The sequence below is a fragment of the Nothobranchius furzeri genome, chromosome 7, assembly GCF_043380555.1.
Source record: "Nothobranchius furzeri strain GRZ-AD chromosome 7, NfurGRZ-RIMD1, whole genome shotgun sequence".
Taxonomy (NCBI): Eukaryota; Metazoa; Chordata; class Actinopteri; order Cyprinodontiformes; family Nothobranchiidae; genus Nothobranchius; species Nothobranchius furzeri.
Genome location: NC_091747.1, coordinates 42,886,197 through 42,913,731, shown reverse-complemented (window position 1 = coordinate 42,913,731; position 27,535 = coordinate 42,886,197). Strand labels below are relative to the sequence as shown.

At 37.6% G+C, this 27,535-nt stretch overlaps 30 non-coding genes across 30 annotated transcripts; 13 read left to right on the top strand and 17 right to left on the bottom strand.

The window, feature by feature from the left end:
• Positions 1-185: 185 nt before the first annotated feature.
• trnal-caa (transfer RNA leucine (anticodon CAA)) lies at positions 186-294 on the bottom strand. Its single transcript has 2 exons — positions 257-294; positions 186-231 (listed from the first exon to the last, which is right to left on the bottom strand). It is a non-coding gene; the product is annotated as a tRNA-Leu (tRNA).
• Positions 295-2,033: 1,739 nt separating this feature from the next.
• Positions 2,034-2,106, top strand: trnak-cuu (transfer RNA lysine (anticodon CUU)). Its single transcript has one exon. It is a non-coding gene; the product is annotated as a tRNA-Lys (tRNA).
• Positions 2,107-2,345: 239 nt separating this feature from the next.
• trnak-uuu (transfer RNA lysine (anticodon UUU)) lies at positions 2,346-2,418 on the bottom strand. Its single transcript has one exon. It is a non-coding gene; the product is annotated as a tRNA-Lys (tRNA).
• A 463-nt stretch (positions 2,419-2,881) lies between these two features.
• Positions 2,882-2,990, bottom strand: trnal-caa (transfer RNA leucine (anticodon CAA)). The gene is made up of 2 exons: positions 2,953-2,990; positions 2,882-2,927 (listed from the first exon to the last, which is right to left on the bottom strand). It is a non-coding gene; the product is annotated as a tRNA-Leu (tRNA).
• Positions 2,991-4,694: 1,704 nt separating this feature from the next.
• trnak-cuu (transfer RNA lysine (anticodon CUU)) lies at positions 4,695-4,767 on the top strand. The gene has a single exon. It is a non-coding gene; the product is annotated as a tRNA-Lys (tRNA).
• Positions 4,768-5,006: 239 nt separating this feature from the next.
• Positions 5,007-5,079, bottom strand: trnak-uuu (transfer RNA lysine (anticodon UUU)). Its single transcript has one exon. It is a non-coding gene; the product is annotated as a tRNA-Lys (tRNA).
• Positions 5,080-5,542: 463 nt separating this feature from the next.
• Positions 5,543-5,651, bottom strand: trnal-caa (transfer RNA leucine (anticodon CAA)). The gene is made up of 2 exons: positions 5,614-5,651; positions 5,543-5,588 (listed from the first exon to the last, which is right to left on the bottom strand). It is a non-coding gene; the product is annotated as a tRNA-Leu (tRNA).
• Positions 5,652-7,309: 1,658 nt separating this feature from the next.
• On the top strand, positions 7,310-7,382 carry trnak-cuu (transfer RNA lysine (anticodon CUU)). The gene has a single exon. It is a non-coding gene; the product is annotated as a tRNA-Lys (tRNA).
• Positions 7,383-7,621: 239 nt separating this feature from the next.
• trnak-uuu (transfer RNA lysine (anticodon UUU)) lies at positions 7,622-7,694 on the bottom strand. The gene has a single exon. It is a non-coding gene; the product is annotated as a tRNA-Lys (tRNA).
• Positions 7,695-9,467: 1,773 nt separating this feature from the next.
• Positions 9,468-9,576, bottom strand: trnal-caa (transfer RNA leucine (anticodon CAA)). Its single transcript has 2 exons — positions 9,539-9,576; positions 9,468-9,513 (listed from the first exon to the last, which is right to left on the bottom strand). It is a non-coding gene; the product is annotated as a tRNA-Leu (tRNA).
• Positions 9,577-10,795: 1,219 nt separating this feature from the next.
• trnal-caa (transfer RNA leucine (anticodon CAA)) lies at positions 10,796-10,904 on the bottom strand. The gene is made up of 2 exons: positions 10,867-10,904; positions 10,796-10,841 (listed from the first exon to the last, which is right to left on the bottom strand). It is a non-coding gene; the product is annotated as a tRNA-Leu (tRNA).
• Positions 10,905-11,285: 381 nt separating this feature from the next.
• On the top strand, positions 11,286-11,358 carry trnak-cuu (transfer RNA lysine (anticodon CUU)). The gene has a single exon. It is a non-coding gene; the product is annotated as a tRNA-Lys (tRNA).
• Positions 11,359-12,583: 1,225 nt separating this feature from the next.
• trnak-cuu (transfer RNA lysine (anticodon CUU)) lies at positions 12,584-12,656 on the top strand. Its single transcript has one exon. It is a non-coding gene; the product is annotated as a tRNA-Lys (tRNA).
• Positions 12,657-12,895: 239 nt separating this feature from the next.
• Positions 12,896-12,968, bottom strand: trnak-uuu (transfer RNA lysine (anticodon UUU)). The gene has a single exon. It is a non-coding gene; the product is annotated as a tRNA-Lys (tRNA).
• A 456-nt stretch (positions 12,969-13,424) lies between these two features.
• On the bottom strand, positions 13,425-13,533 carry trnal-caa (transfer RNA leucine (anticodon CAA)). Its single transcript has 2 exons — positions 13,496-13,533; positions 13,425-13,470 (listed from the first exon to the last, which is right to left on the bottom strand). It is a non-coding gene; the product is annotated as a tRNA-Leu (tRNA).
• A 381-nt stretch (positions 13,534-13,914) lies between these two features.
• trnak-cuu (transfer RNA lysine (anticodon CUU)) lies at positions 13,915-13,987 on the top strand. Its single transcript has one exon. It is a non-coding gene; the product is annotated as a tRNA-Lys (tRNA).
• A 1,217-nt stretch (positions 13,988-15,204) lies between these two features.
• Positions 15,205-15,277, top strand: trnak-cuu (transfer RNA lysine (anticodon CUU)). The gene has a single exon. It is a non-coding gene; the product is annotated as a tRNA-Lys (tRNA).
• Positions 15,278-17,412: 2,135 nt separating this feature from the next.
• On the bottom strand, positions 17,413-17,521 carry trnal-caa (transfer RNA leucine (anticodon CAA)). The gene is made up of 2 exons: positions 17,484-17,521; positions 17,413-17,458 (listed from the first exon to the last, which is right to left on the bottom strand). It is a non-coding gene; the product is annotated as a tRNA-Leu (tRNA).
• A 381-nt stretch (positions 17,522-17,902) lies between these two features.
• On the top strand, positions 17,903-17,975 carry trnak-cuu (transfer RNA lysine (anticodon CUU)). The gene has a single exon. It is a non-coding gene; the product is annotated as a tRNA-Lys (tRNA).
• Positions 17,976-19,220: 1,245 nt separating this feature from the next.
• On the top strand, positions 19,221-19,293 carry trnak-cuu (transfer RNA lysine (anticodon CUU)). Its single transcript has one exon. It is a non-coding gene; the product is annotated as a tRNA-Lys (tRNA).
• Positions 19,294-19,532: 239 nt separating this feature from the next.
• Positions 19,533-19,605, bottom strand: trnak-uuu (transfer RNA lysine (anticodon UUU)). Its single transcript has one exon. It is a non-coding gene; the product is annotated as a tRNA-Lys (tRNA).
• Positions 19,606-20,029: 424 nt separating this feature from the next.
• On the bottom strand, positions 20,030-20,138 carry trnal-caa (transfer RNA leucine (anticodon CAA)). Its single transcript has 2 exons — positions 20,101-20,138; positions 20,030-20,075 (listed from the first exon to the last, which is right to left on the bottom strand). It is a non-coding gene; the product is annotated as a tRNA-Leu (tRNA).
• Positions 20,139-20,519: 381 nt separating this feature from the next.
• trnak-cuu (transfer RNA lysine (anticodon CUU)) lies at positions 20,520-20,592 on the top strand. Its single transcript has one exon. It is a non-coding gene; the product is annotated as a tRNA-Lys (tRNA).
• Positions 20,593-21,833: 1,241 nt separating this feature from the next.
• On the top strand, positions 21,834-21,906 carry trnak-cuu (transfer RNA lysine (anticodon CUU)). The gene has a single exon. It is a non-coding gene; the product is annotated as a tRNA-Lys (tRNA).
• A 1,261-nt stretch (positions 21,907-23,167) lies between these two features.
• trnak-cuu (transfer RNA lysine (anticodon CUU)) lies at positions 23,168-23,240 on the top strand. The gene has a single exon. It is a non-coding gene; the product is annotated as a tRNA-Lys (tRNA).
• Positions 23,241-23,479: 239 nt separating this feature from the next.
• Positions 23,480-23,552, bottom strand: trnak-uuu (transfer RNA lysine (anticodon UUU)). Its single transcript has one exon. It is a non-coding gene; the product is annotated as a tRNA-Lys (tRNA).
• Positions 23,553-24,016: 464 nt separating this feature from the next.
• On the bottom strand, positions 24,017-24,125 carry trnal-caa (transfer RNA leucine (anticodon CAA)). Its single transcript has 2 exons — positions 24,088-24,125; positions 24,017-24,062 (listed from the first exon to the last, which is right to left on the bottom strand). It is a non-coding gene; the product is annotated as a tRNA-Leu (tRNA).
• Positions 24,126-24,818: 693 nt separating this feature from the next.
• On the bottom strand, positions 24,819-24,891 carry trnak-uuu (transfer RNA lysine (anticodon UUU)). The gene has a single exon. It is a non-coding gene; the product is annotated as a tRNA-Lys (tRNA).
• A 433-nt stretch (positions 24,892-25,324) lies between these two features.
• On the bottom strand, positions 25,325-25,433 carry trnal-uaa (transfer RNA leucine (anticodon UAA)). Its single transcript has 2 exons — positions 25,396-25,433; positions 25,325-25,370 (listed from the first exon to the last, which is right to left on the bottom strand). It is a non-coding gene; the product is annotated as a tRNA-Leu (tRNA).
• A 1,709-nt stretch (positions 25,434-27,142) lies between these two features.
• trnak-cuu (transfer RNA lysine (anticodon CUU)) lies at positions 27,143-27,215 on the top strand. Its single transcript has one exon. It is a non-coding gene; the product is annotated as a tRNA-Lys (tRNA).
• Positions 27,216-27,535: the final 320 nt, after the last annotated feature.

Genomic DNA, 27,535 nt, shown 5'->3' with positions numbered 1-27,535 from the left:
CAACATTGTTAACAGAAAAGCACTTTTCTAAAAAATTTAGAAAAAGACCAACATATGTCTTTCTGCAGTTCTGTACACCAAAGATTCACCCACCCATCTTTGAATAAATTGCTCTGGATACCATCCAGAAATCTTTATTCTTGAGATAAAATTAATCATAAACCTTTGTTACTAGTTAATGAATGTGTCAAGAGTGGGATTTGAACCCACGCCTCCTACTGGAGACCAGAATCCCCATATTGGAATGGAAGCAATGCTTGAGTCTGGCGCCTTTGACCGCTCGGCCATCTTGACTGAAGATTGGAGTGGTATAATCAAGTTACAGAGGTTGAATTGTGTCCTACCCTCTGAAGTTGTCCGTTGCTATTTCATTGACCTTGTAGAACCACTTATCCCAAGTAAGACTTTTGGCTGTCATAATGAATACAATCGATAAGTTGTAAGTTTGGTCAAATGTCTGAAATGAAGTTGCCCAATCAAGAGCAATTGTTTTCATTCAAGTTCTACCCATTCCCAAAACACTTTGGATCTGTAGAAGATTTGTGTTCAACTTCAAAAGCTCTTTTATTGTTACTGAGTTACAGTAATTTGTTGTATCTGAAGGACCAGGGCAACAAACCCTGTATGGTAAAACAGTGTCACCTCACGTTGTCAAACTTGTCAAGATTGTCAAATGCCCGACTAGCTCAGTCGGTAGAGCATGATACTCTTAATCTCAGGGTCATGGGTTTGAGCCCCACGATGGGCGCTTAGTCCTTTGACAGAGTATGTTTTCATGCAGTGTCACCAGTTTGCCCTGAATCAAAATGCGTTTGCTTGAAAAACAGAAATTGTTGCCATAGATGGGTGAAGTTTTAAACTCAGACAACACTAAGAAAAAACTCAAATAAAGTCCCAAATTCTTATGCCTGCACCTGCAATTCTTCTCACAAAAGAACTTGTAGAAAGATTACACATGAATAGACAGATGTTGCCTTTAGAATCTATGCCTAACATGGGACTTGAACCAATGACCCTGAGATTTAAAGTCTCATGCTCTACCGGCTGAGCTAGTCAGGCCACAAAATCATTGCAGACAGACACAGAGTAAAATAGTCGGATAGATAGATAGATAGATAGATAGATAGATAGATAGATAGATAGATAGATAGATAGATGGATAGATGGATAGATAGATAGATAGATGGATAGATAGATAGATAGATAGATGATAGATAGATAGATAGATAGATAGATAGATTATTTCATTCATTCATTCATTGGTTGATGACACTGTAAAAAAGTTTGTCACATAAGCGCACAAATCTTCAAATGAGTAGCACAGTAGTTATTTTTGAAGTTTTTTTTATTTTAGATAACAACATTGTTAACAGAAAAGAACTTTTCTAAAAAATTTAGATAAAGACCAACATATGCCTTTCTGCAGATCTGTACACCAAAGATACACCCACCCATCTTTGAATAAATTGCTCTTGATAGCGTCCAGAGATCTTTATTCTTGAGATAAAATTAATCATAAACCTTTGTTTCTAGATAATGAATGTGTCAAGAGTGGGATTTGAACCCACACCTCCTTCTGGAGACCATAATCCCCATATTAGAATGGAAGCAATGCTTGAGTATGGCGCCTTTGACCGCTCGGCCATCTTGTCTGAAGATTGGAGTTGTATAATAAAGTTGCAGAGGTTGAATTGTGACCTACCCTCTGAAGTTGTCCTTTGCTATTTCATTGACCTTGTAGAACCACTTATCCCAAGTAAGACTGCTGGCTGTCATAATGAATACAATCGATAAGTTTTAAGTTTGGTCAAATGTCTGAAATGAAGTTGCCCAATCAAAAGCAATTGTTTTCATTCAAGTTCTACCCATTCCCAAAACACTTTGGATCTTTGGAAGATTGGTGTTCAACTTCAAAAGCTCTTTTATTGTTACTGAGTTACAGTAATTTGTTGTATCTGAAGGACCAGGGCAACAAACCCTGTATGGCAAAACAGTGTCACCTCACGTTGTCAAACTTGTCAAGATCATCAAATGCCCGACTAGCTCAGTCGGTAGAGCATGAGACTCTTAATCTCAGGGTCGTGGGTTCGAGCCCCACGTTGGGTGCTTAGGCCTTTGACAGAGTATGTTTTCATGCAGTGTCACCAGTTTACCCTGAATCAAAATGCGTTTGCTTGAAAAACAGAAATTGTTGCCATAGATTGGGGGAAGTTTTAAGCTCAGACAACACTAAGAAAAAACTCAAATAACATCCCAAATTCTTATGCCAGCACCTGCAATTCTTCTCACAAAAGAACTAGTAGAAAGATTACACATGAATAGACAGATGTTGCCTTTAGAATCTATGCCTGACATGGGACTTGAACCCATGACCCTGAGATTAAAAGTTTCATGCTCTACCGGCTGAGCTAGTCAGGCTACAAAATGATTACAGACAGAAACAGAGTAAAATTGTCAAATAGAAAGATAGATAGATGATAGATAGATAGATAGATAGATAGATAGATAGATAGATAGATAGATAGATAGATAGATGATAGATAGATAGATAGATAGATAGATAGATAGATAGATATATTCTTTCTTTCATTCATTCATTGGTTGATGACACTGTAAAAAAGTTTGTCACATAAGCGCACAAATCTTCAAATGAGTGGAACAGTAGTTATTTTTAAGTTTTTTTTTATTTTAGATAACAACATTTTTAACAGAAAAGCACTTTTCTAAAAAATTTAGAAAAAGACCAACATATGTCTTTCTGCAGATCTGTACACCAAAGATACACCCACCCATCTTTGAATAAATTGCTCTTGATAGCGTCCAGAGATCTTTATTCTTGAGATAAAATTAATCATAAACCTTTGTTTCTAGGTAATGCATGTGTCAAGAGTGGGATTTGAACCCACGCCTCCTACTGGAGACCAGAATACCCATATTGGAATGGAAGCAATGCTTGAGTCTGGCGCCTTTGACCGCTCGGCCATCTTAACAGACGATTGGAGTTGTATAATAAAGTTGCAGAGGTTGAATTGTGACCTACCCTCTGAAGTTGTCCTTTGCTATTTCATTGACCTTGTAGAACCACTTATCCCAAGTAAGACTGCTGGCTGTGATAATGAATACAATCGATAAGTTGTAAGTTTGGTCAAATGTCTGAAATGAAGTTGCCCAATCAAAAGCAATTGTTTTCATTCAAGTTCTACCCATTCCCAAAACACTTTGGATCTTTAGAAGATTGATGTTCAACTTCAAAAGCTCTTTTATTGTTACTGAGTTACAGTAATTTGTTGTATCTGAAGGACCAGGGCAACAAACCCTGTATGGCAAAACAGTGTCACCTCACGTTGTCAAACTTGTCAAGATTGTCAAATGCCCGACTAGGTCAGTCGGTAGAGCATGAGACTCTTAATCTCACGGTCATGGGTTCGAGCCCCACGTTGGGTGCTTTGGCCTTTGACAGAGTATGTTTTCATGCAGTGTCACCAGTTTACCCTGAATCAAAATGCGTTTTCTTGAAAAACAGAAATTGTTGCCATCGATTGGGGGAAGTTTTAAGCTCAGACAACACTAAGAAAAAAGTCAAATAACATCCCAAATTCTTATGCCAGCACCTGCAATTCTTCTCACAAAAGAACTAGTAGAAAGATTACACATGAATAGACAGACGTTGCCTTTAGAATCTATGCCTTACATGGGACTTGAACCAATGACCCTGAGATTAAGTCTCATGCTCTACCAGCTGAGCTAGTCAGGCTAAAAAATGATTACAGAAAGAAACAGAGTAAAATAGTCAGATAGATGGATAGATGATAGATAGAGAGATAGAGAGATAGATAGATAGATAGATAGATAGATAGATAGATAGATAGATAGATAGATGATAGATAGATAGATAGATAGATTATTTCATTCATTCATTCATTGGTTGATGACACTGTAAAAAAGTTTGTCACATAAGCGCACAAATCTTCAAATGAGTAGCACAGTAGTTATTTTTGAAGTTTTTTTATTTTAGATAACAACATTGTTAACAGAAAAGCACTTTTCTAAAAAATTTAGATAAAGACCAACATATGCCTTTCTGCAGATCTGTACACCAAAGATACACCCACCCATCTTTGAATAAATTGCTCTTGATAGCGTCCAGAGATCTTTATTCTTGAGATAAAATTAATCATAAACCTTTGTTTCTAGATAATGAATGTGTCAAGAGTGGGATTTGAACCCACACCTCCTTCTGGAGACCATAATCCCCATATTAGAATGGAAGCAATGCTTGAGAATGGCGCCTTTGACCGCTCGGCCATCTTGTCTGAAGATTGGAGTTGTATAATAAAGATGCAGAGGTTGAATTGTGACCTACCCTCTGAAGTTGTCCTTTGCTATTTCATTGACCTTGTAGAACCACTTATCCCAAGTAAGACTGCTGGCTGTCATAATGAATACAATCGATAAGTTGTAAGTTTGGTCAAATGTCTGAAATGAAGTTGCCCAATCAAAAGCAATTGTTTTCATTCAAGTTCTACCCATTCCCAAAACACTTTGGATCTTTGGAAGATTGGTGTTCAACTTCAAAAGCTCTTTTATTGTTACTGAGTTACAGTAATTTGTTGTATCTGAAGGACCAGGGCAACAAACCCTGTATGGCAAAACAGTGTCACCTCACGTTGTCAAACTTGTCAAGCTCATCAAATGCCCGACTAGCTCAGTCGGTAGAGCATGAGACTCTTAATCTCAGGGTCGTGGGTTCGAGCCCCACGTTGGGTGCTTAGGCCTTTGACAGAGTATGTTTTCATGCAGTGTCACCAGTTTACCCTGAATCAAAATGCGTTTGCTTGAAAAACAGAAATTGTTGCCATAGATTGGGGGAAGTTTTAAGCTCAGACAACACTAAGAAAAAACTCAAATAACATCCCAAATTCTTATGCCAGCACCTGCAATTCTTCTCACAAAAGAACTAGTAGAAAGATTACACATGAATAGACAGATGTTGCCTTTAGAATCTATGCCTGACATGGGACTTGAACCCATGACCCTGAGATTAAAAGTTTCATGCTCTACCGGCTGAGCTAGTCAGGCTACAAAATGATTACAGACAGAAACAGAGTAAAATTGTCAAATAGAAAGATAGATAGATGATAGATAGATAGATAGATAGATAGATAGATAGATAGATAGATAGATAGATAGATAGATAGATAGATAGATAGATAGATAGATAGATAGATAGATAGATATATTCTTTCTTTCATTCATTCATTGGTTGATGACACTGTAAAAAAGTTTGTCACATAAGCGCACAAATCTTCAAATGAGTGGAACAGTAGTTATTTTAAGTTTTTTTTTATTTTAGATAACAACATTGTTAACAGAAAAGCACTTTTCTAAAAAATTTAGAAAAAGACCAACATATGTCTTTCTGCAGATCTGTACACCAAAGATACACCCACCCATCTTTGAATAAATTGCTCTTGATAGCGTCCAGAGATCTTTATTCTTGAGATAAAATTAATCATAAACCTTTGTTTCTAGGTAATGCATGTGTCAAGAGTGGGATTTGAACCCACACCTCCTACTGGAGACCAGAATACCCATATTGGAATGGAAGCAATGCTTGAGTCTGGCGCCTTTGACCGCTCGGCCATCTTAACAGACGATTGGAGTTGTATAATAAAGTTGCAGAGGTTGAATTGTGACCTACCCTCTGAAGTTGTCCTTTGCTATTTCATTGACCTTGTAGAACCACTTATCCCAAGTAAGACTGCTGGCTGTGATAATGAATACAATCGATAAGTTGTAAGTTTGGTCAAATGTCTGAAATGAAGTTGCCCAATCAAAAGCAATTGTTTTCATTCAAGTTCTACCCATTCCCAAAACACTTTGGATCTTTAGAAGATTGATGTTCAACTTCAAAAGCTCTTTTATTGTTACTGAGTTACAGTAATTTGTTGTATCTGAAGGACCAGGGCAACAAACCCTGTATGGCAAAACAGTGTCACCTCACGTTGTCAAACTTGTCAAGATTGTCAAATGCCCGACTAGGTCAGTCGGTAGAGCATGAGACTCTTAATCTCACGGTCATGGGTTCGAGCCCCACGTTGGGTGCTTTGGCCTTTGACAGAGTATGTTTTCATGCAGTGTCACCAGTTTACCCTGAATCAAAATGCGTTTTCTTGAAAAACAGAAATTGTTGCCATCGATTGGGGGAAGTTTTAAGCTCAGACAACACTAAGAAAAAACTCAAATAACATCCCAAATTCTTATGCCAGCACCTGCAATTCTTCTCACAAAAGAACTAGTAGAAAGATTACACATGAATAGACAGACGTTGCCTTTAGAATCTATGCCTTACATGGGACTTGAACCAATGACCCTGAGATTAAGTCTCATGCTCTACCAGCTGAGCTAGTCAGGCTAAAAAATGATTACAGAAAGAAACAGAGTAAAATAGTCAGATAGATGGATAGATGATAGATAGAGAGATAGAGAGATAGATAGATAGATAGATAGATAGATTCATTCATTCATTCATTCATTGGTTGATGACACTGTAAAGAAGTTTGTCACATAAGCGCACAAATCTTCAAATGAGTGGCACAGTAGTTATTTTTGAAGTTTTTTTTATTTTAGATAACAACATTGTTAACAGAAAAGCACTTTTCTAAAAAATTTAGATAAAGACCAACATATGTCTTTCTGCAGATCTGTACACCAAAGATACACCCACCCATCTTTGAATAAATTGCTCTTGATAGCGTCCAGGGATCTTTATTCTTGAGATAAAATTAATCATAAACCTTTGTTTCTAGTTAATGAATGTGTCAAGAGTGTGATTTGAACCCACTCCTCCTTCTGGAGACCATAATCCCCATATTAGAATGGAAGCAATGCTTGAGTCTGGCGCCTTTGACCGCTCGGCCATCTTGTCTGAAGATTGGAGTTGTATAATAAAGTTGCAGAGGTTGAATTGTGACCTACCCTCTGAAGTTGTCCTTTGCTATTTCATTGACCTTAAAGAACCACTTATCCCAAGTAAGACTGCTGTCTGTCATAATGAATACAATCGATAAGTTGTAAGTTTGGTCAAATGTCTGAAATGAAGTTGCCCAATCAAAAGCAATTGTTTTCATTCAAGTTCTACCCATTCCCAAAACATTTTGGATCTTTGGAAGATTGGTGTTCAACTTCAAAAGCTCTTTTATTGTTACTGAGTTACAGTAATTTTTTGTATCTGAAGGACCAGGGCAACAAACCCTGTATGGCAAAACAGTGTCACCTCACGTTGTCAAACTTGTCAAGATCATCAAATGCCTGACTAGCTCAGTCGGTAGAGCATGAGACTCTTAATCTCAGGGTCGTGGGTTCGAGCCCCACGTTGGGTGCTTAGGCCTTTGACAGAGTATGTTTTCATGCAGTGTCACCAGTTTACCCTGAATCAAAATGCGTTTGCTTGAAAAACAGAAATTGTTGCCATAGATTGGGGGAAGTTTTAAGCTCAGACAACACTAAGAAAAAACTCAAATAAAGTCCCAAATTCTTATGCCAGCACCTGCAATTCTTCTCACAAAAGAACTAGTAGAAAGATTACACATGAATGGACAGATATTGCCTTTAGAATCTATGCCTAACATGGGACTTGAACCCATGACCCTGAGATTAAAAGTCTCATGCTCTACCGGCTGAGCTAGTCAGGCTACAAAACCATTGCAGACAGACACAGAGTAAAATAGTCAGATAGATAGATAGATAGATAGATAGATAGATAGATAGATAGATAGATAGATAGATAGATAGATAGATAGATAGATAGATAGATAGATAGATTCTTTCATTCATTAATTCATTGGTTGATGACACTGTAAAAAAGTTTGTCACATAAGCGCACAAATCTTCAAATGAGTGGCACATTATTTTTAAGTTTTTTTTATGTTAGATAACAACATTGTTAACAGAAAAGCACTTTTCTAAAAAATTTAGAAAAAGACCAACATATGTCTTTCTGCAGATCTGTACACCAAAGATTCACCCACCCATCTTTGAATAAATTGCTCTTGATAGCGTCCAGAGATCTTTATTCTTGAGATAAAATTAATCATAAACCTTTGTTTCTAGTTAATGAATGTGTCAAGAGTGGGATTTGAACCAACGCCTCCTACTGGAGACCAGAATCCCCATATTGGAATGGAAGCAATGCTTGAGTCTGGCGCCTTTGACCGCTCGGCCATCTTAACTAAAGATTGGAGTTGTATAATAAAGTTGCAGAGGTTGAATTGTGACCTACCCTCTGAAGTTGTCCTTTGCTATTTCATTGACCTTGTAGAACCACTTATCCCAAGTAAGACTGCTGGCTGTCATAATGAATACAATCGATAAGTTGTAAGTTTGGTCAAATGTCTGAAATGAAGTTGCCCAATCAAAAGCAATTGTTTTCATTCAAGTTCTACCCATTCCCAAAACACTTTGGATCTTTGGAAGATTGGTGTTCAACTTCAAAAGCTCTTTTATTGTTACTGAGTTACAGTAATTTGTTGTATCTGAAGGACCAGGGCAACAAACCCTGTATGGCAAAACAGTGTCACCTCACGTTGTCAAACTTGTCAAGATTGTCAAGTGCCCGAGTAGCTCAGTCGGTAGAGCATGTTACTCTTAATCTCAGGGTCATGGGTTCGAGCCCCACGATGTGCGCTTAGTCCTTTGACAGAGTATGTTTTCATGCAGTGTCACCAGTTTACCCCGAATTAAAATGCGTTTGCTTGAAAAACAGAAAATGTTGCCATAGCTGGGGGAAGTTTTAAACTCAGGCAACACTAAGAACAAACTCAAATAAAGTCCCAAATTCTTATGCCTGCACCTGCAATTCTTCTCACAAAAGAACTAGTACAAAGATTACACATGAATAGACAGATGTTGCCTTTAGAATCTATGCCTAACATTGGACTTGAACCCATGATCCTGAGATTAAAAGTCTCATGCTCTACCAGCTGAGCTAGTCAGGCTACAAAGTCATTGCAGACAGACACAGAGTAAAATAGTCAGATAGATAGATAGATAGATAGATAGATAGATAGATAGATAGATAGATAGATAGATAGATAGATGATAGATAGATAGATAGATAGATAGATAGATAGATAGATAGATAGATAGATAGATAGATAGATAGATTCTTTCATTCATTAATTCATTGGTTGATGACACTGTAAAAAAGTTTGTCACATAAGCGCACAAATCTTCAAATGAGTGGCACATTAGTTATTTTTAAGTTTTTTTTATGTTAGATGACAACATTGTTAACAGAAAAGCACTTTTCTAAAAAATTTAGAAAAAGACCAACATATGTCTTTCTGCAGATCTGTACACCAAAGATTCACCCACCCATCTTTGAATAAATTGCTCTTGATACCATCCAGAGATCTTTATTCTTGAGATAAAATTAATCATAAACCTTTGTTACTAGTTAATGAATGTGTCAAGAGTGGGATTTGAACCCACGCCTCCTACTGGAGACCAGAATCCCCATATTGGAATGGAAGCAATGCTTGAGTCTGGCGCCTTTGACCGCTCGGCCATCTTGACTGAAGATTGGAGTGGTATAATCAAGTTGCAGAGGTTGAATTGTGTCCTACCCTCTGAAGTTGTCCGTTGCTATTTCATTGACCTTGTAGAACCACTTATCCCAAGTAAGACTTCTGGCTGTCATAATGAATACAATCGATACGTTGTAAGTTTGGTCAAATGTCTGAAATGAAGTTGCCCAATCAAGAGCAATTGTTTTCATTCAAGTTCTACCCATTCCCAAAACACTTTGGATCTGTAGAAGATTTGTGTTCAACTTCAAAAGCTCTTTTATTGTTACTGAGTTACAGTAATTTGTTGTATCTGAAGGACCAGGGCAACAAACCCTGTATGGTAAAACAGTGTCACCTCACGTTGTCAAACTTGTCAAGATTGTCAAATGCCCGACTAGCTCAGTCGGTAGAGCATGATACTCTTAATCTCAGGGTCATGGGTTCGAGCCCCACGATGGGCGCATAATCCTTTGACAGAGTATGTTTTCATGCAGTGTCACCAGTTTACCCTGAATCAAAATGCGTTTGCTTGAAAAACAGAAATTGTTGCCATAGATGGGGGAAGTTTTAAACTCAGACAACACTAAGAAAAAACTCAAATAAAGTCCCAAATTCTTATGCCTGCACCTGCAATTCTTATCACAAAAGAACTAGTAGAAAGATTACACATGAATATACAGATGTTGCCTTTAGAATCTATGCCTAACATGGGACTTGAACCCATGACCCTGAGATTAAACGTCTCATGCTCTACCGGCTGAGCTAGTCAGGCTACAAAATGATTACAGACAGAAACAGAGTAAAATAGTCAGATAGATAGATAGATAGATAGATAGATTGATAGATAGATGATAGATAGATAGATAGATAGATAGATAGATAGATAGATAGATAGATAGATAGATAGATAGATAGATAGATAGATTCTTTCTTTCATTCATTCATTGGTTGATGACACTGTAAAAAAGTTTGTCACATAAGCGCACAAATCTTCAAATGAGTGGCACAGTAGTTATTTTTAAGTTTTTTTATTTTAGATAACAACATTGTTAACAGAAAAGCACTTTTCTAAAAAATTTAGAAAAAGACCAACATATGTCTTTCTGCAGATCTGTACACCAAAGATACACCCACCCATCTTTGAATAAATTGCTCTTGATAGCGTCCAGAGATCTTTATTCTTGAGATAAAATTAATCATAAACCTTTGTTTCTAGTTAATGCATGTGTCAAGAGTGGGATTTGAACCCACGCCTCCTACTGGAGACCAGAATCCCCATATTGGAATGCAAGCAATGCTTGAGTCTGGCACCTTTGACCGCTCGGCCATCTTAACAGACGATTGGAGTTGTATAATAAAGTTGCAGAGGTTGAATTGTGACCTACCCTCTGAAGTTGTCCTTTGCTATTTCATAGACCTTGTAGAACCACTTATCCCAAGTAAGACTGCTGGCTATCGTAATGAATACAATCGATTAGTTGTAAGTTTGGTCAAATGTCTGAAATGAAGTTGCCCAATCAAAAGCAATTGTTTTCATTCAAGTTCTACCCATTCCCAAAACACTTTGGATCTTTAGAAGATTGATGTTCAACTTCAAAAGCTCTTTTATTGTTACTGAGTTACAGTAATTTGTTATATCTGAAGGACCAGGGCAACAAACCCTGTATGGCAAAACAGTGTCACCTCACGTTGTCAAACTTGTCAAGATTGTCAAATGCCCGACTAGCTCAGTCGGTAGAGCATGAGACTCTTAATCTCACGGTCGTGGGTTCGAGCCCCACGTTGGGTGCTTTGGCCTTTGACAGAGTATGTTTTCATGCAGTGTCACCAGTTTACCCTGAATCAAAATGCGTTTTCTTGAAAAACAGAAATTGTTGCCATCGATTGGGGGAAGTTTTAAGCTCAGACAACACTAAGAAAAAACTCAAATAAAGTCCCAAATTCTTATGCCAGCACCTGCAATTCTTCTCACAAAAGAACTAGTAGAAAGATTACACATGAATAGACAGATGTTGCCTTTAGAATCCATGCCTGACATGGGACTTGAACCCATGACCCTGAGATTAAGTCTCATGCTCTACCAGCTGAGCTAGTCAGGCTACAAAATGATTACAGAAAGAAACAGAGTAAAATAGTCAGATAGATAGATAGATAGATAGATAGATAGATAGATAGATAGATAGATAGATAGATAGATAGATAGATAGATAGATAGATAGATTCTTTCATTCATTCATTCATTGGTTGATGACACTGTAAAGAAGTTTGTCACATAAGCGCACAAATCTTCAAATGAGTGGCACAGTAGTTATTTTTGAAGTTTTTTTTATTTTAGATAACAACATTGTTAACAGAAAAGCACTTTTCTAAAAAATTTAGATAAAGACCAACATAAGTCTTTCTGCAGATCTGTACACCAAAGATACACCCACCCATCTTTGAATAAATTGCTCTTGATAGCGTCCAGGGATCTTTTTTCTTGAGATAAAATTAATCATAAACCTTTGTTTCTAGTTAATGAATGTGTCAAGAGTGGGATTTGAACCCACGCCTCCTTCTGGAGACCATAATCCCCATATTAGAATAGACGCAATGCTTGAGTCTGGCGCCTTTGACCGCTCGGCCGTCTTGTCTGAAGATTGGAGTTGTATAATAAAGTTGCAGAGGTTGAATTGTGACCTACCCTCTGAAGTTGTCCTTTGCTATTTCATTGACCTTGTAGAACCACTTATCCCAAGTAAGACTGCTGGCTGTCATAATGAATACAATCGATAAGTTGTAAGTTTGGTCAAATGTCTGAAATGAAGTTGCCCAATCAAAAGCAATTGTTTTCATTCAAGTTCTACCCATTCCCAAAACACTTTGGATCTTTGGAAGATTGGTGTTCAACTTCAAAAGCTCTTTTATTGTTACTGAGTTACAGTAATTTGTTGTATCTGAAGGACCAGGGCAACAAACCCTGTATGGCAAAACAGTGTCACCTCACGTTGTCAAACTTGTCAAGATCATCAAATGCCCGACTAGCTCAGTCGGTAGAGCATGAGACTCTTAATCTCAGGGTCGTGGGTTCGAGCCCCACGTTGGGTGCTTAGGCCTTTGACAGAGTATGTTTTCATGCAGTGTCACCAGTTTACCCTGAATCAAAATGCGTTTGCTTGAAAAACAGAAATTGTTGCCATAGATTGGGGGAAGTTTTAAGCTCAGACAACACTAAGAAAAAACTCAAATAAAGTCCCAAATTCTTATGCCAGCACCTGCAATTCTTCTCACAAAAGACCTAGTAGAAAGATTACACATGAATGGACAGATGTTGCCTTTAGAATCTATGCCTAACATGGGACTTGAACCCATGACCGTGAGATTAAAAGTCTCATGCTCTACCGGCTGAGCTAGTCAGGCTACAAAATCATTGCAGACAGACACAGAGTAAAATAGTCAGATAAATAGATAGATAGATAGATAGATAGATAGATAGATAGATAGATAGATAGATAGATAGATAGATAGATAGATAGATAGATAGATAGATAGATAGATAGATAGATAGATAGATTCTTTCTTTCATTCATTCATTGGTTGATGACACTGTAAAAAAGTTTGTCACATAAGCGCACAAATCTTCAAATGAGTGGCACAGTAGTTATTTTTAAGTTTTTTTTATTTTAGATAACAACATTGTTAACAGAAAAGCACTTTTCTAAAAAATTTAGAAAAAGACCAACATATGTCTTTCTGCAGATCTGTACACCAAAGATACACCCACCCATCTTTGAATAAATTGCTCTTGATAACGTCCAGAGATCTTTATTCTTGAGATAAAATTAATCATAAACCTTTGTTTCTAGTTAATGCATGTGTCAAGAGTGGGATTTGAACCCACGCCTCCTACTGGAGACCAGAATCCCCATATTGGAATGCAAGCAATGCTTGAGTCTGGCGCCTTTGACCGCTCGGCCATCTTAACAGACGATTGGAGTTGTATAATAAAGTTGCAGAGGTTGAATTGTGACCTACCCTCTGAAGTTGTCCTTTGCTATTTCATAGACCTTGTAGAACCACTTATCCCAAGTAAGACTGCTGGCTATCGTAATGAATACAATCGATTAGTTGTAAGTTTGGTCAAATGTCTGAAATGAAGTTGCCCAATCAAAAGCAATTGTTTTCATTCAAGTTCTACCCATTCCCAAAACACTTTGGATCTTTAGAAGATTGATGTTCAACTTCAAAAGCTCTTTTATTGTTACTGAGTTACAGTAATTTGTTATATCTGAAGGACCAGGGCAACAAACCCTGTATGGCAAAACAGTGTCACCTCACGTTGTCAAACTTGTCAAGATTGTCAAATGCCCGACTAGCTCAGTCGGTAGAGCATGAGACTCTTAATCTCACGGTCGTGGGTTCGAGCCCCACGTTGGGTGCTTTGGCCTTTGACAGAGTATGTTTTCATGCAGTGTCACCAGTTTACCCTGAATCAAAATGCGTTTTCTTGAAAAACAGAAATTGTTGCCATCGATTGGGGGAAGTTTTAAGCTCAGACAACACTAAGAAAAAACTCAAATAAAGTCCCAAATTCTTATGCCAGCACCTGCAATTCTTCTCACAAAAGAACTAGTAGAAAGATTACACATGAATAGACAGATGTTGCCTTTAGAATCCATGCCTGACATGGGACTTGAACCCATGACCCTGAGATTAAGTCTCATGCTCTACCAGCTGAGCTAGTCAGGCTACAAAATGATTACAGAAAGAAACAGAGTAAAATAGTCAGATAGATAGATAGATAGATAGATAGATAGATAGATAGATAGATAGATAGATAGATAGATAGATAGATAGATAGATTCTTTCATTCATTCATTCATTGGTTGATGACACTGTAAAGAAGTTTGTCACATAAGCGCACAAATTTTCAAAGGAGTGGCACAGTAGTTATTTTTGAAGTTTTTTTTATTTTAGATAACAACATTGTTAACAGAAAAGCACTTTTCTAAAAAATTTAGATAAAGACCAACATAAGTCTTTCTGCAGATCTGTACACCAAAGATACACCCACCCATCTTTGAATAAATTGCTCTTGATAGCGTCCAGGGATCTTTTTTCTTGAGATAAAATTAATCATAAACCTTTGTTTCTAGTTAATGAATGTGTCAAGAGTGGGATTTGAACCCACGCCTCCTTCTGGAGACCATAATCCCCATATTAGAATGGACGCAATGCTTGAGTCTGGCGCCTTTGACCGCTCGGCCGTCTTGTCTGAAGATTGGAGTTGTATAATAAAGTTGCAGAGGTTGAATTGTGACCTACCCTCTGAAGTTGTCCTTTGCTATTTCATTGACCTTGTAGAACCACTTATCCCAAGTAAGACTGCTGGCTGTCATAATGAATACAATCGATAAGTTGTAAGTTTGGTCAAATGTCTGAAATGAAGTTGCCCAATCAAAAGCAATTGTTTTCATTCAAGTTCTACTCATTCCCAAAACACTTTGGATCTTTGGAAGATTGGTGTTCAACTTCAAAAGCTCTTTTATTGTTACTGAGTTACAGTAATTTGTTGTATCTGAAGGACCAGGGCAACAAACCCTGTATGGCAAAACAGTGTCACCTCACGTTGTCAAACTTGTCAAGATCATCAAATGCCCGACTAGCTCAGTCGGTAGAGCATGAGACTCTTAATCTCAGGGTCGTGGGTTCGAGCCCCACGTTGGGTGCTTAGGCCTTTGACAGAGTATGTTTTCATGCAGTGTCACCAGTTTACCCTGAATCAAAATGCGTTTGCTTGAAAAACAGAAATTGTTGCCATAGATGGGGGAAGTTTTAAGCTCAGACAACACTAAGAAAAAACTCAAATAAAGTCCCAAATTCTTATGCCAGCACCTGCAATTCTTCTCACAAAAGACCTAGTAGAAAGATTACACATGAATGGACAGATGTTGCCTTTAGAATCTATGACTAACATGGGACTTGAACCCATGACCGTGAGATTAAAAGTCTCATGCTCTACCGGCTGAGCTAGTCAGGCTACAAAATCATTGCAGACAGACACAGAGTAAAATAGTCAGATAGATAGATAGATAGATAGATAGATAGATAGATAGATAGATGATAGATAGATAGATAGATAGATAGATAGATAGATAGATAGATAGATAGATAGATAGATAGATAGATAGATAGATAGATAGATAGATAGATAGATTCTTTCATTCATTCATTGGTTGATGACACTGTAAAAAAGTTTGTCACATAAGCGCACAAATCTTCAAATGAGTGGCACAGTAGTTATTTTTAAGTTTTTTTTTATGTTAGATAACAACATTGTTAACAGAAAAGCACTTTTCTAAAAAATTTAGAAAAAGACCAACATATGTCTTTCTGCAGATCTGTACACCAAAGATTCACCCACCCATCTTTGAATAAATTGCTCTTGATAGCGTCCAGAGATCTTTATTCTTGAGATAAAATTAATCATAAACCTTTGTTTCTAGTTAATGCATGTGTCAAGAGTGTGATTTGAACCCACGCCTCCTACTGGAGACCAGAATCCCCATATTGGAATGGAAGCAATGCTTGAGTCTGGCGCCTTTGACCGCTCTGCCATCTTAACATACGATTGGAATTGTATAATAAAGTTGCAGAGGTTGAATTGTGACCTACCCTCTGAAGTTGTCCTTTGCTATCTCATTGACCTTGTAGAACCACTTATCCCAAGTAAGACTGCTGGCTGTGATAATGAATACAATCGATAAGTTGTAAGTTTGGTCAAATGTCTGAAATGAAGTTGCCCAATCAAAAGCAATTGTTTTCATTCAAGTTCTACCCATTCCCAAAACACTTTGGATCTGTAGAAGATTTGTGTTCAACTTCAAAAGCTCTTTTATTGTTACTGAGTTACAGTAATTTGTTGTATCTGAAGGACCAGGGCAACAAACCCTGTATGGTAAAACAGTGTCACCTCACGTTGTCAAACTTGTCAAGATTGTCAAATGCCCGACTAGCTCAGTCGGTAGAGCATGATACTCTTAATCTCAGGGTCATGGGTTCGAGCCCCACGATGGGCGCATAATCCTTTGACAGAGTATGTTTTCATGCAGTGTCACCAGTTTACCCTGAATCAAAATGCGTTTGCTTGAAAAACAGAAATTGTTGCCATAGATGGGGGAAGTTTTAAACTCAGACAACACTAAGAAAAAACTCAAATAAAGTCCCAAATTCTTATGCCTGCACCTGCAATTCTTATCACAAAAGAACTAGTAGAAAGATTACACATGAATATACAGATGTTGCCTTTAGAATCTATGCCTAACATGGGACTTGAACCCATGACCCTGAGATTAAACGTCTCATGCTCTACCGGCTGAGCTAGTCAGGCTACAAAATGATTACAGACAGAAACAGAGTAAAATAGTCAGATAGATAGATAGATAGATAGATAGATAGATAGATAGATAGATAGATGATAGATAGATAGATAGATAGATAGATAGATAGATAGATAGATAGATAGATAGATAGATAGATAGATAGATAGATAGATAGATAGATTCTTTCTTTCATTCATTCATTGGTTGATGACACTGTAAAAAAGTTTGTCACATAAGCGCACAAATCTTCAAATGAGTGGCACAGTAGTTATTTTTAAGTTTTTTTATTTTAGATAACAACATTGTTAACAGAAAAGCACTTTTCTAAAAAATTTAGAAAAAGACCAACATATGTCTTTCTGCAGATCTGTACACCAAAGATACACCCACCCATCTTTGAATAAATTGCTCTTGATAGCGTCCAGAGATCTTTATTCTTGAGATAAAATTAATCATAAACCTTTGTTTCTAGTTAATGCATGTGTCAAGAGTGGGATTTGAACCCACGCCTCCTACTGGAGACCAGAATCCCCATATTGGAATGGACGCAATGCTTGAGTCTGGCACCTTTGACCGCTCGGCCATCTTAACAGACGATTGGAGTTGTATAATAAAGTTGCAGAGGTTGAATTGTGACCTACCCTCTGAAGTTGTCCTTTGCTATTTCATAGACCTTGTAGAACCACTTATCCCAAGTAAGACTGCTGGCTATCGTAATGAATACAATCGATTAGTTGTAAGTTTGGTCAAATGTCTGAAATGAAGTTGCCCAATCAAAAGCAATTGTTTTCATTCAAGTTCTACCCATTCCCAAAACACTTTGGATCTTTAGAAGATTGATGTTCAACTTCAAAAGCTCTTTTATTGTTACTGAGTTACAGTAATTTGTTATATCTGAAGGACCAGGGCAACAAACCCTGTATGGCAAAACAGTGTCACCTCACGTTGTCAAACTTGTCAAGATTGTCAAATGCCCGACTAGCTCAGTCGGTAGAGCATGAGACTCTTAATCTCACGGTCGTGGGTTCGAGCCCCACGTTGGGTGCTTTGGCCTTTGACAGAGTATGTTTTCATGCAGTGTCACCAGTTTACCCTGAATCAAAATGCGTTTTCTTGAAAAACAGAAATTGTTGCCATCGATTGGGGGAAGTTTTAAGCTCAGACAACACTAAGAAAAAACTCAAATAAAGTCCCAAATTCTTATGCCAGCACCTGCAATTCTTCTCACAAAAGAACTAGTAGAAAGATTACACATGAATAGACAGATGTTGCCTTTAGAATCCATGCCTGACATGGGACTTGAACCCATGACCCTGAGATTAAGTCTCATGCTCTACCAGCTGAGCTAGTCAGGCTACAAAATGATTACAGAAAGAAACAGAGTAAAATAGTCAGATAGATAGATAGATAGATAGATAGATAGATAGATAGATAGATAGATAGATGGATAGATAGATAGATAGATAGATAGATAGATAGATAGATAGATAGATAGATTCTTTCATTCATTCATTCATTGGTTGATGACACTGTAAAGAAGTTTGTCACATAAGCGCACAAATCTTCAAATGAGTGGCACAGTAGTTATTTTTGAAGTTTTTTTTATTTTAGATAACAACATTGTTAACAGAAAAGCACTTTTCTAAAAAATTTAGATAAAGACCAACATAAGTCTTTCTGCAGATCTGTACACCAAAGATACACCCACCCATCTTTGAATAAATTGCTCTTGATAGCGTCCAGGGATCTTTTTTCTTGAGATAAAATTAATCATAAACCTTTGTTTCTAGTTAATGAATGTGTCAAGAGTGGGATTTGAACCCACGCCTCCTTCTGGAGACCATAATCCCCATATTAGAATAGACGCAATGCTTGAGTCTGGCGCCTTTGACCGCTCGGCCGTCTTGTCTGAAGATTGGAGTTGTATAATAAAGTTGCAGAGGTTGAATTGTGACCTACCCTCTGAAGTTGTCCTTTGCTATTTCATTGACCTTGTAGAACCACTTATCCCAAGTAAGACTGCTGGCTGTCATAATGAATACAATCGATAAGTTGTAAGTTTGGTCAAATGTCTGAAATGAAGTTGCCCAATCAAAAGCAATTGTTTTCATTCAAGTTCTACCCATTCCCAAAACACTTTGGATCTTTGGAAGATTGGTGTTCAACTTCAAAAGCTCTTTTATTGTTACTGAGTTACAGTAATTTGTTGTATCTGAAGGACCAGGGCAACAAACCCTGTATGGCAAAACAGTGTCACCTCACGTTGTCAAACTTGTCAAGATCATCAAATGCCCGACTAGCTCAGTCGGTAGAGCATGAGACTCTTAATCTCAGGGTCGTGGGTTCGAGCCCCACGTTGGGTGCTTAGGCCTTTGACAGAGTATGTTTTCATGCAGTGTCACCAGTTTACCCTGAATCAAAATGCGTTTGCTTGAAAAACAGAAATTGTTGCCATAGATTGGGGGAAGTTTTAAGCTCAGACAACACTAAGAAAAAACTCAAATAAAGTCCCAAATTCTTATGCCAGCACCTGCAATTCTTCTCACAAAAGACCTAGTAGAAAGATTACACATGAATGGACAGATGTTGCCTTTAGAATCTATGCCTAACATGGGACTTGAACCCATGACCGTGAGATTAAAAGTCTCATGCTCTACCGGCTGAGCTAGTCAGGCTACAAAATCATTGCAGACAGACACAGAGTAAAATAGTCAGATAAATAGATAGATAGATAGATAGATGGATAGATAGATAGATAGATAGATAGATAGATAGATAGATAGATAGATAGATAGATTCTTTCTTTCATTCATTCATTGGTTGATGACACTGTAAAAAAGTTTGTCACATAAGCGCACAAATCTTCAAATGAGTGGCACAGTAGTTATTTTTAAGTTTTTTTTATTTTAGATAACAACATTGTTAACAGAAAAGCACTTTTCTAAAAAATTTAGAAAAAGACCAACATATGTCTTTCTGCAGATCTGTACACCAAAGATACACCCACCCATCTTTGAATAAATTGCTCTTGATAACGTCCAGAGATCTTTATTCTTGAGATAAAATTAATCATAAACCTTTGTTTCTAGTTAATGCATGTGTCAAGAGTGGGATTTGAACCCACGCCTCCTACTGGAGACCAGAATCCCCATATTGGAATGCAAGCAATGCTTGAGTCTGGCGCCTTTGACCGCTCGGCCATCTTAACAGACGATTGGAGTTGTATAATAAAGTTGCAGAGGTTGAATTGTGACCTACCCTCTGAAGTTGTCCTTTGCTATTTCATAGACCTTGTAGAACCACTTATCCCAAGTAAGACTGCTGGCTATCGTAATGAATACAATCGATTAGTTGTAAGTTTGGTCAAATGTCTGAAATGAAGTTGCCCAATCAAAAGCAATTGTTTTCATTCAAGTTCTACCCATTCCCAAAACACTTTGGATCTTTAGAAGATTGATGTTCAACTTCAAAAGCTCTTTTATTGTTACTGAGTTACAGTAATTTGTTATATCTGAAGGACCAGGGCAACAAACCCTGTATGGCAAAACAGTGTCACCTCACGTTGTCAAACTTGTCAAGATTGTCAAATGCCCGACTAGCTCAGTCGGTAGAGCATGAGACTCTTAATCTCACGGTCGTGGGTTCGAGCCCCACGTTGGGTGCTTTGGCCTTTGACAGAGTATGTTTTCATGCAGTGTCACCAGTTTACCCTGAATCAAAATGCGTTTTCTTGAAAAACAGAAATTGTTGCCATCGATTGGGGGAAGTTTTAAGCTCAGACAACACTAAGAAAAAACTCAAATAAAGTCCCAAATTCTTATGCCAGCACCTGCAATTCTTCTCACAAAAGAACTAGTAGAAAGATTACACATGAATAGACAGATGTTGCCTTTAGAATCCATGCCTGACATGGGACTTGAACCCATGACCCTGAGATTAAGTCTCATGCTCTACCAGCTGAGCTAGTCAGGCTACAAAATGATTACAGAAAGAAACAGAGTAAAATAGTCAGATAGATAGATAGATAGATAGATAGATAGATAGATAGATAGATAGATAGATAGATAGATAGATAGATAGATAGATAGATAGATAGATAGATAGATAGATTCTTTCATTCATTCATTCATTGGTTGATGACACTGTAAAGAAGTTTGTCACATAAGCGCACAAATTTTCAAAGGAGTGGCACAGTAGTTATTTTTGAAGTTTTTTTTATTTTAGATAACAACATTGTTAACAGAAAAGCACTTTTCTAAAAAATTTAGATAAAGACCAACATAAGTCTTTCTGCAGATCTGTACACCAAAGATACACCCACCCATCTTTGAATAAATTGCTCTTGATAGCGTCCAGGGATCTTTTTTCTTGAGATAAAATTAATCATAAACCTTTGTTTCTAGTTAATGAATGTGTCAAGAGTGGGATTTGAACCCACGCCTCCTTCTGGAGACCATAATCCCCATATTAGAATGGACGCAATGCTTGAGTCTGGCGCCTTTGACCGCTCGGCCGTCTTGTCTGAAGATTGGAGTTGTATAATAAAGTTGCAGAGGTTGAATTGTGACCTACCCTCTGAAGTTGTCCTTTGCTATTTCATTGACCTTGTAGAACCACTTATCCCAAGTAAGACTGCTGGCTGTCATAATGAATACAATCGATAAGTTGTAAGTTTGGTCAAATGTCTGAAATGAAGTTGCCCAATCAAAAGCAATTGTTTTCATTCAAGTTCTACTCATTCCCAAAACACTTTGGATCTTTGGAAGATTGGTGTTCAACTTCAAAAGCTCTTTTATTGTTACTGAGTTACAGTAATTTGTTGTATCTGAAGGACCAGGGCAACAAACCCTGTATGGCAAAACAGTGTCACCTCACGTTGTCAAACTTGTCAAGATCATCAAATGCCCGACTAGCTCAGTCGGTAGAGCATGAGACTCTTAATCTCAGGGTCGTGGGTTCGAGCCCCACGTTGGGTGCTTAGGCCTTTGACAGAGTATGTTTTCATGCAGTGTCACCAGTTTACCCTGAATCAAAATGCGTTTGCTTGAAAAACAGAAATTGTTGCCATAGATGGGGGAAGTTTTAAGCTCAGACAACACTAAGAAAAAACTCAAATAAAGTCCCAAATTCTTATGCCAGCACCTGCAATTCTTCTCACAAAAGACCTAGTAGAAAGATTACACATGAATGGACAGATGTTGCCTTTAGAATCTATGACTAACATGGGACTTGAACCCATGACCGTGAGATTAAAAGTCTCATGCTCTACCGGCTGAGCTAGTCAGGCTACAAAATCATTGCAGACAGACACAGAGTAAAATAGTCAGATAGATAGATAGATAGATAGATAGATAGATAGATAGATAGATAGATGATAGATAGATAGATAGATATATAGATAGATAGATAGATAGATAGATAGATAGATAGATAGATAGATAGATAGATTCTTTCATTCATTCATTGGTTGATGACACTGTAAAAAAGTTTGTCACATAAGCGCACAAATCTTCAAATGAGTGGCACAGTAGTTATTTTTAAGTTTTTTTTTATGTTAGATAACAACATTGTTAACAGAAAAGCACTTTTCTAAAAAATTTAGAAAAAGACCAACATATGTCTTTCTGCAGATCTGTACACCAAAGATTCACCCACCCATCTTTGAATAAATTGCTCTTGATAGCGTCCAGAGATCTTTATTCTTGAGATAAAATTAATCATAAACCTTTGTTTCTAGTTAATGCATGTGTCAAGAGTGTGATTTGAACCCACGCCTCCTACTGGAGACCAGAATCCCCATATTGGAATGGAAGCAATGCTTGAGTCTGGCGCCTTTGACCGCTCTGCCATCTTAACATACGATTGGAATTGTATAATAAAGTTGCAGAGGTTGAATTGTGACCTACCCTCTGAAGTTGTCCTTTGCTATCTCATTGACCTTGTAGAACCACTTATCCCAAGTAAGACTGCTGGCTGTGATAATGAATACAATCGATAAGTTGTAAGTTTGGTCAAATGTCTGAAATGAAGTTGCCCAATCAAAAGCAATTGTTTTCATTCAAGTTCTACCCATTCCCAAAACACTTTGGATCTTTGGAAGATTGGTGTTCAACTTCAAAAGCTCTTTTATTGTTACTGAGTTACAGTAATTTGTTGTATCTGAAGGACCAGGGCAACAAACCCTGTATGGCAAAACAGTGTCACCTCACGTTGTCAAACTTGTCAAGATCATCAAATGCCCGACTAGCTCAGTCGGTAGAGCATGAGACTCTTAATCTCAGGGTCGTGGGTTCGAGCCCCACGTTGGGTGCTTAGGCCTTTGACAGAGTATGTTTTCATGCAGTGTCACCAGTTTACCCTGAATCAAAATGCGTTTGCTTGAAAAACAGAAATTGTTGCCATAGATTGGGGGAAGTTTTAAGCTCAGACAACACTAAGAAAAAACTCAAATAAAGTCCCAAATTCTTATGCCAGCACCTGCAATTCTTCTCACAAAAGAACTAGTAGAAATATTACACATGAATGGACAGATGTTGCCTTTAGAATCTATGCCTAACATGGGACTTGAACCCATGACCCTGAGATTAAAAGTCTCATGCTCTACCGGCTGAGCTAGTCAGGCTACAAAATCATTGCAGACAGACACAGAGTAAAATAGTCAGATAAATAGATAGATAGATAGATAGATAGATAGATAGATAGATAGATAGATAGATAGATAGATAGATAGATAGATAGATAGATAGATAGATAGATAGATAGATAGATAGATAGATAGATAGATTCTTTCATTCATTAATTCATTGGTTGATGACACTGTAAAAAAGTTTGTCACATAAGCGCACAAATCTTCAAATGAGTGGCACATTAGTTATTTTTAAGTTTTTTTTATGTTAGATAACAACATTGTTAACAGAAAAGCACTTTTCTAAAAAATTTAGAAAAAGACAAACATATGTCTTTCTGCAGATCTGTACACCAAAGATTCACCCACCCATCTTTGAATAAATTGCTCTTGATACCATCCAGAGATCTTTATTCTTGAGATAAAATTAATCATAAACCTTTGTTACTAGTTGATGAATGTGTCAAGAGTGGGACTTGAACCCACGCCTCCTACTGGAGACCAGAATCCCCATATTGGAATGGAAGCAATGCTTGAGTCTGGCGCCTTTGACCGCTAGGCCATCTTAACTGACGATCGGAGTTGTATAATAAAGTTGCAGAGGTTGAATTGTGACCTACCCTCTGAAGTTGTCCTTTGCTATTTCATTGACCTTGTAGAACCACTTATCCCAAGTAAGACTGCTGGCTGTGATAATGAATACAATCGATAAGTTGTAAGTTTGGTCAAATGTCTGAAATGAAGTTGCCCAATCAAAAGCAATTGTTTTCATTCAAGTTCTACCCATTCCCAAAACACTTTGGATCTGTAGAAGATTTGTGTTCAACTTCCAAAGCTCTTTTATTGTTACTGAGTTACAGTAATTTGTTGTATCTGAAGGACCAGGGCAACAAACCCTGTATGGTAAAACAGTGTCACCTCACGTTGTCAAACTTGTCAAGACTGTCAAATGCCCAACTAGCTCAGTCGGTAGAGCATGAGACTCTTAATCTCAGGGTCGTGGGTTCGAGCCCCACAATGGGCGCTTAGTCCTTTGACAGAGTATGTTTTCATGCAGTGTCACCAGTTTACCCTGAATCAAAATGTGTTTGCTTGAAAAACAGAAATTGTTGCCATAGATTGGGGGAAGTTTTAAGCTCAGACAACACTAAGAAAAAACTCAAATAAAGTCCCAAATTCTTATGCCTGCACCTGCAATTCTTCTCACAAAAGAACTAGTAGAAAGATTACACATGAATAGACAGATATTGCCTTTAGAATCTATGCCTAACATGGGACTTGAACCCATGACCCTGAGATTAAAAGTCTCATGCTCTACCGGCTGAGCTAGTCAGGCTACAAAATTATTACAGACAGAAACAGAGTAAAATAGTCAGATAGATAGATAGATAGATAGATAGATAGATAGATAGATAGATAGATAGATAGATAGATAGATAGATAGATAGATAGATAGATAGATAGATTCTTTCATTCATTTATTCATTGGTTGATGACACTGTAAAAAAGTTTGTCACATAAGCACACAAATCTTCAAATGAGTGGCACAGTAGTTATTTTTGAAGTTTTTTTTATTTTAGATAACAACATTGTTAACAGAAAAGCACTTTTCTAAAAAATTTAGATAAAGACCAACATATGTCTTTCTGCAGATCTGTACACCAAAGATACACCCACCCATCTTTGAATAAATTGCTCTTGATAGCGTCCAGAGATCTTTATTCTTGAGATAAAATTAATCATAAACCTTTGTTTCTAATTAATGAATGTGTCAAGAGTGGGATTTGAACCCACGCCTCCTTCTGGAGACCAGAATCCCCATATTAGAATGGAAGCAATGCTTAAATCTGGCGCCTTTGACCGCTCGGCCATCTTGTCTGAAGATTGGAGTTGTATAATAAAGTTGCAGAGGTTGAACTGTGACCTACCCTCTGAAGTTGTCCTTTGCTATTTCATTGACCTTGTAGAACCACTTATCCCAAGTAAGACTGCTGGCTGTGATAATGAATACAATCGATAAGTTGTAAGTTTGGTCAAATGTCTGAAATGAAGTTGCCCAATCAAAAGCAATTGTTTTCATTCAAGTTCTACCCATTCCCAAAACACTTTGGATCTTTAGAAGATTGGTGTTCAACTTCAAAAGCTCTTTTATTGTTACTGAGTTACAGTAATTTGTTGTATCTGAAGCACCAGGGCAACAAACCCTGTAAGGCAAAACAGTGTCACCTCACGATGTCAAACTTGTCAAGATTGTCAAGTGCCCAACTAGCTCAGCCGGTAGAGCATGAGACTCTTAATCTCATGGTTGTGAGTTCGAGCCCCACGTTGGGTGCTTTGGCCTTTGACAGAGTATGTTTTCATGCAGTGTCACCAGTTTACCCTGAATCAAAATGCGTTTGCTTGAAAAACAGAAATTGTTGCCATCGATTGGGGGAAGTTTTAAGCTCAGACAACACTAAGAAAAAACTCAAATAATGTCCCAAATTCTTATGCCAGCACCTGCAATTCTTCTCACAAAAGAACTAGTAGAAAGATTACGCATGAATAGACAGATGTTGCCTTTAGAATCTATGCCTTACATGGGACTTGAACCCATGAACCTGAGATTAAAAGTCTCATGCTCTACCAGCTGAGCTAGTCAGGCTACAAAATGATTACAGACAGAAACAGAGTAAAATAGTCAGATAGATAGATAGATAGATAGATAGATAGATAGATAGATAGATAGATAGATAGATAGATAGATAGATAGATAGATAGATAGATAGATAGATAGATAGATAGATAGATAGATTCTTTCATTCATTCATTCATTGGTTGATGACACTGTAAAAAAGTTTGTCACATAAGCGCACAAATCTTCAAATGAGTGGCACAGTAGTTATTTTTGAAGTTTTTTTTATTTTAGATAACAACATTGTTAACAGAAAAGCACTTTTCTAAAAAATTTAGATAAAGACCAACATATGTCTTTCTGCAGATCTGTACACCAAAGATACACCCACCCATCTTTGAATAAATTGCTCTTGCTAGCGTCCAGAGACCTTTATTCTTGAGATAAAATTAATCATAAACCTTTGTTTCTAGTTAATGAATGTGTCAAGAGTGGGATTTGAACCCACGCCTCCTTCTGGAGACCACAATCCCCATATTAGAATGGAAGCAATGCTTGAGTCTGACGCCTTTGACCGCTCGGCCATCTTGTCTGAAGATTGGAGTCGTATAATAAAGTTGCAGAGGTTGAATTGTGACCTACCCTCTGAAGTTGTCCTTTGCTATTTCATTGACCTTGTAGAACCACTTATCCCAAGTAAGACTGCTGGCTGTCATAATGAATACAATCGATAAGTTGTAAGTTTGGTCAAATGTCTGAAATGAAGTTGCCCAATCAAAAGCAATTGTTTTCATTCAAGTTCTACCCATTCCCAAAACACTTTGGATCTTTGGAAGATTGGTGTTCAACTTCAAAAGCTCTTTTATTGTTACTGAGTTACAGTAATTTGTTGTATCTGAAGGACCAGGGCAACAAACCCTGTATGGCAAAACAGTGTCACCTCACGTTGTCAAACTTGTCAATATCATCAAATGCCCGACTAGCTCAGTCGGTAGAGCATGAGACTCTTAATCTCAGGGTCGTGGGTTCGAGCCCCACGTTGGGTGCTTAGGCCTTTGACAGAGTATGTTTTCATGCAGTGTCACCAGTTTACCCTGAATCAAAATGCGTTTGCTTGAAAAACAGAAATTGTTGCCATAGAGTGGGGGAAGTTTAAAGCTCAGACAACACTAAGAAAAAACTCAAATTCTTACGCCTGCACCTGCAATTCGTCTCACAAAAGAACTAGTAGAAAGATTACACATGAATAGACAGATGCTGCCTTTAGAATCTATGCCTTACATGGTACTCGAACCCATGACCCTGAGATTAAAAGTCTCATGCTATACCGGCTGAGCTAGTCAGGCTACAAAATCATAACAGACAG